The following is a 9,442-nucleotide window of genomic DNA, read 5'->3' on the forward strand; positions in this document are numbered from 1 at the left end:
GCTTCCACAACACAAACTTGTAAAATCAATCGCGTGAGAATGAAAAAGGAGGCAAAGTAAAAGATAAACTAATCAGAAGAGGGACCCTGAAATGCTTGGACGTTAGTTAAAAGGCCTCTCGGAGCCCACTAAAGCCTTTCTGTTGCCAAGCCTGTGGAAATCCTCGAGGCTCCCACAAAAGGACTGAATTCCCTACCTGTTTTAGAACGAGCTCTTGCAGATCTGAAGAAGGGAAAAACAGAGGCAGTCCTAAAGTGCAGGCGTTGAGGCCAGAGGCACAGTTCCTTACTCCCCAGATCCACAGTGCTTTGAGCCGCTGAAAAACCCCTGCAACACAGTTCCTGGAAGTCCCGCCCCCTCCTAGGGACCAGTTGCAAAGTATCAACTGTATGACTAAGGGAGTGAAGGAAAATTCTTAAGCAAATAGTGCAACTTCTGCTTTTCTGTGGGTAGGCAGAAGTCTTCAGAAATAAAACATGTACTTTATTCTTCTTTCAGGTCTGGGAAAGGAACAAGTAGAGGATTGGCAAAGGGAAAGAATTTGTTATTCCAGTGGGAATGCTGCGACAGTAACATTAATGATACAAAGAACTGCTTATTTCTTTAACAGACTTCCCCAGGACTTACAGTGAGCTAGGCCCTGGTAATAAAAAATGATGGGCATATTGTTTTCTGTGACTCATGGTCTGTGAATCAGTTTTCTTTATTGAGAGGGTCTCCTTTAACTAAGGCCTGAGTTGTACAGGCGTGTGTCATACTGGAAGATTTCATCAGGGTAGTAAAATCAAATGTTTCATGTCATGATGTATCTGAAAACAGTTGTGCTGATTTTCCTGGTTAAAGAGCATGAGACAGGATCAGATCTCCTGAATCATTTCTGTTTCAGAAAAACTATTGAATCTGGTGCTTAAGGAAATTTGTAACCACTTTTGAGAACCTATGTAATGATTTTATGGTGTGTATATAGGACTCACCTATTTTCTGTAATGTATTTGTCAAGGTAATTTTTTTCTCCCTAAGTTGTTTGTTCCTGAGTCTGTAAAAGGAGGGCAGTACATAAGAACTAACTGATCTTAGTAGTTGTATTCATTGATTTATAGATACACATTTATAAATTTAAAATATAAGTACACACATGCACTTCATATACATTTATATAGTAAGCACAGTATACATTGTTTTATCAGTACCAAGATCTATCTCTCTATCTTTCTATCTATCTACTAAACTGATTGTGAGAAGGAATGATTCATATCTAGTATTTCTTATTGTTACAATTTTTTTTCTGTTTGCTGAAGGAAAAAGCTGCAAAAGTGAGCAAAGTTCATTATCTAATCTAGCTGAGAAACAGATATCAGCCACATGCAACCAGATGTGACAGTTTGATAAGGAGATGCGACAGCTGATAAGGAGATGTGACAGTCTGATAAGGAATAATTGAACCAAAGAAAACATACATGATGCTATGTGGCAAAAATAATTATACAATAACTGTACTGGAAAATCCTTGTAGCCTGACACAGTATACATAATTAAATAGACTTTTATGGTTATTAAGGGTCTGATGCATTTTATTTACATGTTTATTTGTATGGTTTGTTTAAACACAGTAGATAATGTCATTCTTGTATCAAACATTTAGTGAGTTCAACAATCAAAATCTGGAAAGGGAAATAAATTGTTCATTCTTTTCTTAACAAATATATGTGGAAGGCATCATTCTGTCCATTGGCCTTGGGACAATAAACAATAGTAAATACCTTATCCACAAAGAGCTTAGAATAGAAGAGGTTGAAGTATTTAGTAAACAAATAAGTAAATGATACAACATCTGATAAATTGCTGAGAGAAGACAAACTGTAATCAAGCATTGTTTAACTATGAAACATCATGAAATACGTACTCATAGGGGATCTCTTCATTGTGTGAGCATTGCAGAGTACACACACGCACACCAAGATGATGCAGATCAATCATTCTACGTGGCCTCCTGATGTAAACTAGAGATATATGTATGAAATTACACTTAGCATAGCAGTGTATTGGTATGCAGTAAGTTTGTAAGTGGAAGGACTGCACTCTAAAACAATAAGGTTGTGGTATAATAAATTCATAAACTAAAACTTAATTGTTTATTATCAATACCAATTATAATGAACCTGACATAATTGTATGTGGTACATTGGCATATCAGCAGGTTTGTTTACATGATTATGATTACAAACAAGTTACCTGAGGTATACATATTAATGAGCATGACATCATGCTCATTAATAGAACGAGGGTACAACGATAATATAATACATTAATACAATGGGAAATACAAAATTTTGAGCTCCATGATATCTATGGTACCATCTTTATAGTTTTGGTCTGGTAAGTCCTTGAAGGAGATGCCTCTACATACACAGTACATGACTGAGTAGTGTGAAATAGAACAAAGAGAAGCTACTTCAAATTTGGTAGCTGCACAGAAAAATCTGTCGTTGTCATTTAGTATACCTAAATATTCCCCAGTATTGATTCTCAGCTTCTTTTTCCATCCAAAGATGAGCCAAGTCTACGTTTATTCAGACCGAAGATACCTTTTCTAGCCTCCCCTGAAGTTGAATGAGTTTTGTCCTACCAGAAATGAAAAACAAAGCACGAAAAGGGAAGAAACAGAAATTGGAAAAGAGAAATGACAGATTTGATAGATCTATAGATGATACAGTTTTATAGATAATAAATGGGCAGATGAGATCACTTACCCAAACATGGGTGGACCAGGAGAGATTCATAAGCTTTAGGGAAGCTAATTCTTTCAAAGATTGCCTTGACTGCTACTGTAACTCCAAAACCCTCCCAACATTCAGGATTTAACTACACTCTGCTCAGAAGGTTCCTGTTCCTGGAGTCTCTGGATATCATGGATGAGGCTTCCAAGGGGCCACTAGAGCACTTAAAATCTCCCAAAGGCAGGAGATAATAGCACATTCTCTGCCTCCAAGTCAAGCCTAAGTGACAAGGCAACCAACAGATGCAGAGCACCCTTGTCCTGTGTGATTGACCATGAAAAAGAAAGGGGTCTGCAACCAGAGAACCAAGTCAAATTCAGTGGCACTAAGGGAAGAAAAGACATTTAGAATGGAGATCTCCAGAATTTCCTAGAAGAAACTGAATGGGAAAGGGAAAAGAAAATAACTCTTCTCTTCAGACCAGTGAGACCGCTTTGACCATGTAAACACTCTGAACTCTTCCTTCATCTTTCTCAGGTTTTACTTTTGACCTCTGGAGATCTAGAGAGAAAGCACTGGGCAGAAACATCCACTCAGGAATCTCTTCTCCTTGGATGTGAAGTCCAGGGTTCTTTTTCTCATTCACTGGCTCACAGTGTACAAACGTACCTCAGTAAAAGTTCAGCATCTTTTGGATTTCAAGCACCGTGCAGTGGCTTTGGATGAAAACTTAGTGGGATTTATTTCTTGACATGGAAAAATAAAAACCTGTGTGAGGCAAACATACATAAATGTTCCTGGATTTCTGAAGGATATTCAATAGCTCCTTTTCAATAGCTCCCTTTTTTGCTTTTCTTAAAATATAGTGTTTCCTAAGATTTTTTTTCACCAGTCCTATTTAATCCTGGCTTTACCCTGTCCCTCCAACTGATCACATTTGTACTTAAGTAAACTGACTATCATCCCCATATGAGGAAAATTCTTAAATTTCTTAGCATGGGACTCTCCATAATAATTATAACAATAAAACGAACCATTAGATAGCAGATTATTACATATCAAAATTTTTAGAAACATCATACTTAATATTTACAATAATTCTGTGAGATGAATGTTTTCTCAATCAAAAGCAAACATTTGGTATACAGTGGGTGCACTGTATACCAAACACAATTGTGTCACATTTCACAGCATTGCAGAGCACAGTTATAACACAGATTTCTGGAAAACAATCGAGGAATGAACATGTAAGAAGACTGTTCAGTGCTGTGGCCGGAACTGTCTATTTTACCCACCTTGTCCTGCCTTTGTGAATAAAATTGTTTACTCTCACTAGTGATCTAATTAGAATGATAAATTTTATAGGCATCATTAAGGGAGAGCCTGCTGAAACAGGAATGTTTTCTGCTTCTTTTCATTGTAAAGCTAAGGCTTAGAGAATCTGTGTCTCAGAAACTACTGTCCCAGTCAGACCACCAAAAGCCAAACTCAAACTTAGACATCTAGGTCAGGTTCTACTGACTATACCACCGCCTCTTTCCTAGACAAATGCCCAAATTTCAGCTCCACGTTCTAGGAAAGTTACAAGTCACTTGTATTGTATATGCACCCTTAGCTGCTATTTGAATTATCATTCATGGTCCCATGTGTCTTTGACGTCCATAACCCTATCTGGCGGTGGATCTAGGAATGTTAAGATTGAATGTCTAATATGTTTTTCAGCACTTGAGATTATAAAGAGAGGAATAGTTTTTAAACAGTGGAAAATAAAATGTCAATCTGAAATAGTATTATTTTCTTATCTCCCATAAGTTTTACTTGCTTTGAATTTTAATGCTACAGAAAATCATCTGCTTTAGAGTCAGAAAAGGTGGCACATTTCACTTTTTTATTGCTGTTATATACTAGCGTAACTCATATTTTACTGTGTTCTCAACGGTAACTCATATTTTACTGTGTTCTCAATGGTAACTCATATTTTACTGTGTTCTCAATGGTTTGGGAGGACACGTGTGGTAACCAGGTTGTAGTAGATATTAAACCATGGTTCATAATCTTTATCACAGGTTATTTTTGCATCTCAACAGGATTTCATAATCTGCTTGTAAGCCAAAAGTATTTTCTAAACACTGCCTCAAATTTGAAGCTATTTTGTTGTGGTTATACGTACTAAAACTGAGCCATTGTGAGGGCATTTTGCACTTGGCTATGGAAGGGGTAAATAACCATTGTGGAGCACCTGAAAAATGTAAGGAAACATACTAGATATTTCATTCAACATTTTACTGTTGAGTCCATCAGGTAGCAGGCAAGGGAAATGCTATACCTGTTTCACAGAGAAGTAAACCTAAGGTAAAACAAAGTCACCAAACTGGGGAACAGCCTAGATTTAAAAGTATCCTTTCATACCTTAAAAATCTTTTTTTTTTTCTTCTCACAATTCTCACAATGTTTCTCGTCTTCCACACAAATTACAGTAGAATTTTATAAGTTATCCAAGCTTATAGTATGAATATGAATATATTTGGTCTTCAAGCAATTCTAGGAGCAAAATATTATTTGGGCTCACCAGCAACAAGAATTTAGTGAAACTTCATGGTATTCCAAACAATTATAGAACAATCTTATATTTGTAATGCTATTTCCCCACTTGTCTGATTATGATTCTCAATACTCAACCACTTCTCTTTATATTTGTCTCTTATGTTCATATAGTTCAAATTCACCTACTGCAACCCAAATTTTCCTATACCATACCTTGCAAAGCCCTTTTCTGTCCAGAGGCTAACTAAATGTTCAGAAGCCTCTGCAATTCACCTGAAGAGACAAGTAACCCAGATAATGGGTGCCACCCAGAGGCCAGGCAATGTTTTAAACTCCGAGCACAAAACCTGAGGCAGCACATCAAGTCCAGATGAGGCTGCATAGAACACAGACCACCGTAGTCTGGGAAGTAAGAGAGAGTTATGGACTCCCTTCCAACAAGAAATCTAAAAGAACTCAGACTCAAAGAACCTCATTCATTATAGTTTGTATAGACTTAATGCCATAATATAATAATAAAATAAATCAATTTCACTAATGTAGATAACTCCATTCTGTCGTTATAGTAATAACTGAGATGCATTATCTAAATCTAGCACTTGTGATTGTATGTACAGTTTTTGATGAATTTCAGGTGATTTACACTAATTTCCTTTTACATTATTTTAATTATAAAACTTTCCATTATTCACAACTTTTCTATTTTGTCTCTAGTGTATTTAGGGAAGATGGATTCTCTTTCCTTAAATCTTTACTGATTCTACAATTTATAATTTTTGGCTCAAAAATAGACAATTATCAGTTACTCACTATTATGAAGATGTTCAACACTCCCTATGTGTAGTTACTTCAGCTGGGCATGGTGGCACATGAATGTAATCCCAGCACTCTAGGAGGCTGATGCAGGAGCATCACAAGTAGTGACCAATTAGACAAGTTAGAAATTTAGCAAGAACATGGTTCAAAATAAAAACAAAAAGGTCTGTGGCTATTGCTCCCGGATGCCGCCCTGGGTTCAGTATTCAGTGTATTTCACTGAATGTCTGAATATCTTTCACAAAATATGAAACCTGAAGCCAAAAGCAGGATTAGTGCAACTGTTTCTGTATTGATTTCTGGAGCTAATTTCCAAAAGGGCTTAGCCTAAGCATAAAAGCCATTATTTCTGGGCATTTGAAAATACTACTTATCTAAATCAAATAAGTATTGCTAAATAATTTATTGCTATTTCTTAAATTATAGACAAACAGTGACAATGCAAAGTAGGCATGGTATCATCACGGAACTTAGTCAAAGCAGATCCATGAATTAATCACCAGCTTTTCATTCATCCACATAACAAGTAATTAAGTGCTCACTGTATAGTAACTATTGTCATAAACATTATATACTCAAGGACAAAAATATGATTTGTACTATGTTTTATGAAACTAGGTAGTTTAATAGGATTGGGACTCAATCCCATAAAAATATCATGTATATATGTGAATACAATTTATTTCACCATTTCCAACTTTCTAGAAAATAAAATTATCAATCAGTAACAATTATAAAAGAATCAGAAAAATAGATCAGAAATTGTCATTTGAATTCAGAGTATTTATGATTGAGCATTATTTATATGCTTTGTATTTCCAAAAGAACAGGTCATAAAAGTAAAACTACAATTGAAAACATCACTTTTTGGATCATTAAAAAGGACCTTTAAATCCAAACATTGCAGCAGACATCTGACCACAATACACCCCAGAAGCAGTTTTGAGTTTTCAGCCTATTCAGTTCCTTCAATTAAAATATAATAATTAGCACAGAGCAGGTTGGTTGGTGATTTCCAGGGACAAAGAAAAGAGAGAAATTACAATTTGTTGCTCTCATCAGTGATGTAGCTGACCAAATTGAACTTTGATGCCTAGTTAGGATATTTGGTGCATTCATATTCTACAATGGGCTATGGACATTAAATCACGCTTACTTGTTTGGTATTGAGACCTTTTCTTCCTTAGCCCCTCTAGTATTTAATGATGTTAAATTTAATTTGTTTTCTATTTGTGATCATGTAGGAATATTATGTCTCAAGATATGAACACATGTATATGCTTTGCTAGCCCTGAGTATCAGCAGCAGTTTGAAGGTCCTACCAAAATCACAGAGAAACATAATATGCATTTTAAGATAAATAGGACTTAAAGCATGTGGGTCCTTGAAGAAGTGATCAGGTCATGAAGGCTCACCCATCAAAAATAGATTAATTCATTCATGGAACAATGGATTAATGGACTAATGATTTATTTCTCTTATGAAGGCTGCCTCTATTCTGTGATGGCTTATGATCACTTTGTTGCCATCTGTCACTAACTGAGGTGCATGCTCATCATGAAACCTGAAGTCTGCATCATATTGGTTATGGAAGCCTGGCTGGTGGGAATCCTTCATGCCACCACCCTGACCTCCTTCACCTTTCACTTAACCTACTGTGGCCCCCGAGAAGTGGAGTACTTCTTCTGTGATATTCCTATGTTTTACCACTGGCTTCTCACAGCTCCCTGGCCCAGAGAGTGGGTTCTGTTAATGTGGGCCTTCTGGCTTTAATGCTTTTATTCCATGGTTGTGTCTCCTACACACACACTGGGGTTGCCATTCTGAGGATCCTTTCAGTTGAGGGCAGGCAGAAAGCGTTCTCCACCTGCAGTGCCCACCTCACCGCATTCCTCTGTGCCTATGGACCTGTGATCATCATCTATCTGCAGTGCACTCCCAACCCCCTGCTTGGTGCTGTGGTGCAGATATTAAATAACATTGTCTCTCCCAGGATGAACTCATTGATCTGTTCCTTAAGGAACGAGGAGGTAAAAAACTCCCTGAAGAGGGTGTTGCAAAAGGTTATACTCACCGTTGTGAATAACTATGGAGATTTAAAAATATTTTTTCTATCTCATAAATAAATAACTACATAACAAAAACACTACCTCTGAAAGCAGTATATTTGGTTTACTTAAAATATTTTCTGTGTTGTTATATCCCTGATATTCCCAAGACCTTGTGATTAATTCTAAAACATTCCTCATTATTTTATCCGTGGTAATGAGTGGGCATACCAACCTACCAGAAACTTATCACTGCAATGGGTGCTCAGCTTTGCCTGATAGAAGAAGATAGAAAGGACTTATGTTCCTTGAAGAGTCCCTTTATATGAAAGTAACCTTTGTTTCATATTTCTGCTGCTTAGCAGGTGATTGTCCCACTTTCTTGCTTATCCTCATTCCAGCACTCTATTTCACAAAGACATTAAACAATATTCATAGAGTAGGGTGCACGTATGTCACTGTGTTATGATGTTTTTAATTCCTTTGGGAAGATATACAGAAGGGGAAAAGCTGGGTCGAAAGGGACTCTAATCCTAGTTTTTTGAGGAATCTCCACACTGATTTCCACGATGGGTACACCAGTCTGCATTCCCACCAACAATGGATAAGGGTATTTTATCCTCATAGACATTTCAGCATTTATTTTTGCTTGATTTCTTGATAACAGCCATTCTATCTGCGGTGAAGTGGAATCTCAGTGTTGTTTTAATTTGTGTTTCTCAAATGACAGATGATGTTGAGGATTTTTTTTCACATGTTTATTTGCTGTTAGTATTTCTTTATCTGGGAAACGTCTATTAATCTCAGATGCCCAGTGTTGATTTGGTCTTTAAATCAGAGAGGACTTACTTTTTCAGAGTTCTTTATATATTCTCAATAGTAATCCCTTGTCTGAGATACAGCTGGTAAACATTTTCTCCCACATTGTGGGTTGTCTCTTCATTCTGTTGGTGGTTTCTCTTGCTATGCATAAGTTTTCAGTAGGGAGAAATCCCAGTTGTTGATTCTTTGAGATAGTTTCTGTGCATTTGGGTTTTGTTCATAAAATCTTTGCCTACATCAGTGTCTTCAAGAGTTTTACCTATTGTATCTTTCAGCAGATTTAATGTTTCTATTTTAATATTAAGACCTTTGGCCCATTCTGATTTTAGTTTAGTGCATGGTGAAATGTTGGGGTCAAGTTTTAATCTTGTGCATGTTTAGAGCCAGTTTTTCCACCACCATTTATTAAAGGACCTATCTTTCATCCAGTGAATGCATTTAGCACTTTTGTAAAAGATAAAGTGGCTTAGTGTATCATGGTTGTTTGTGCATCTT

At 36.5% G+C, this 9,442-nt stretch overlaps 1 protein-coding gene and 1 pseudogene across 2 annotated transcripts in view; one reads left to right on the plus strand and one right to left on the minus strand.

Moving 5' to 3' along the window:
• The window catches only part of Vwa5a (von Willebrand factor A domain containing 5A), a 24,929-nt gene extending 24,571 nt beyond the window's left edge, over positions 1 to 358 (minus strand). For both annotated transcript variants that reach the window (XM_003472599.5, XM_063255978.1), the window contains exon 1: positions 197 to 358. The gene's annotated coding sequence lies outside the window, so the exon portion shown is untranslated. The remainder of the gene's footprint in view (positions 1 to 196) is intronic.
• Positions 1 to 8,203, plus strand: part of LOC106028238 (olfactory receptor 10N1-like) — an 8,702-nt pseudogene extending 499 nt beyond the window's left edge.
• Positions 8,204 to 9,442: the final 1,239 nt, after the last annotated feature.

Source organism: Cavia porcellus, unplaced genomic scaffold (genome assembly GCF_034190915.1).
Source record: "Cavia porcellus strain 051 isolate PalLab524CR breed Dunkin Hartley unplaced genomic scaffold, mCavPor4.1 scaffold_9, whole genome shotgun sequence".
In the NCBI taxonomy this organism is placed as follows: Eukaryota; Metazoa; Chordata; class Mammalia; order Rodentia; family Caviidae; genus Cavia; species Cavia porcellus.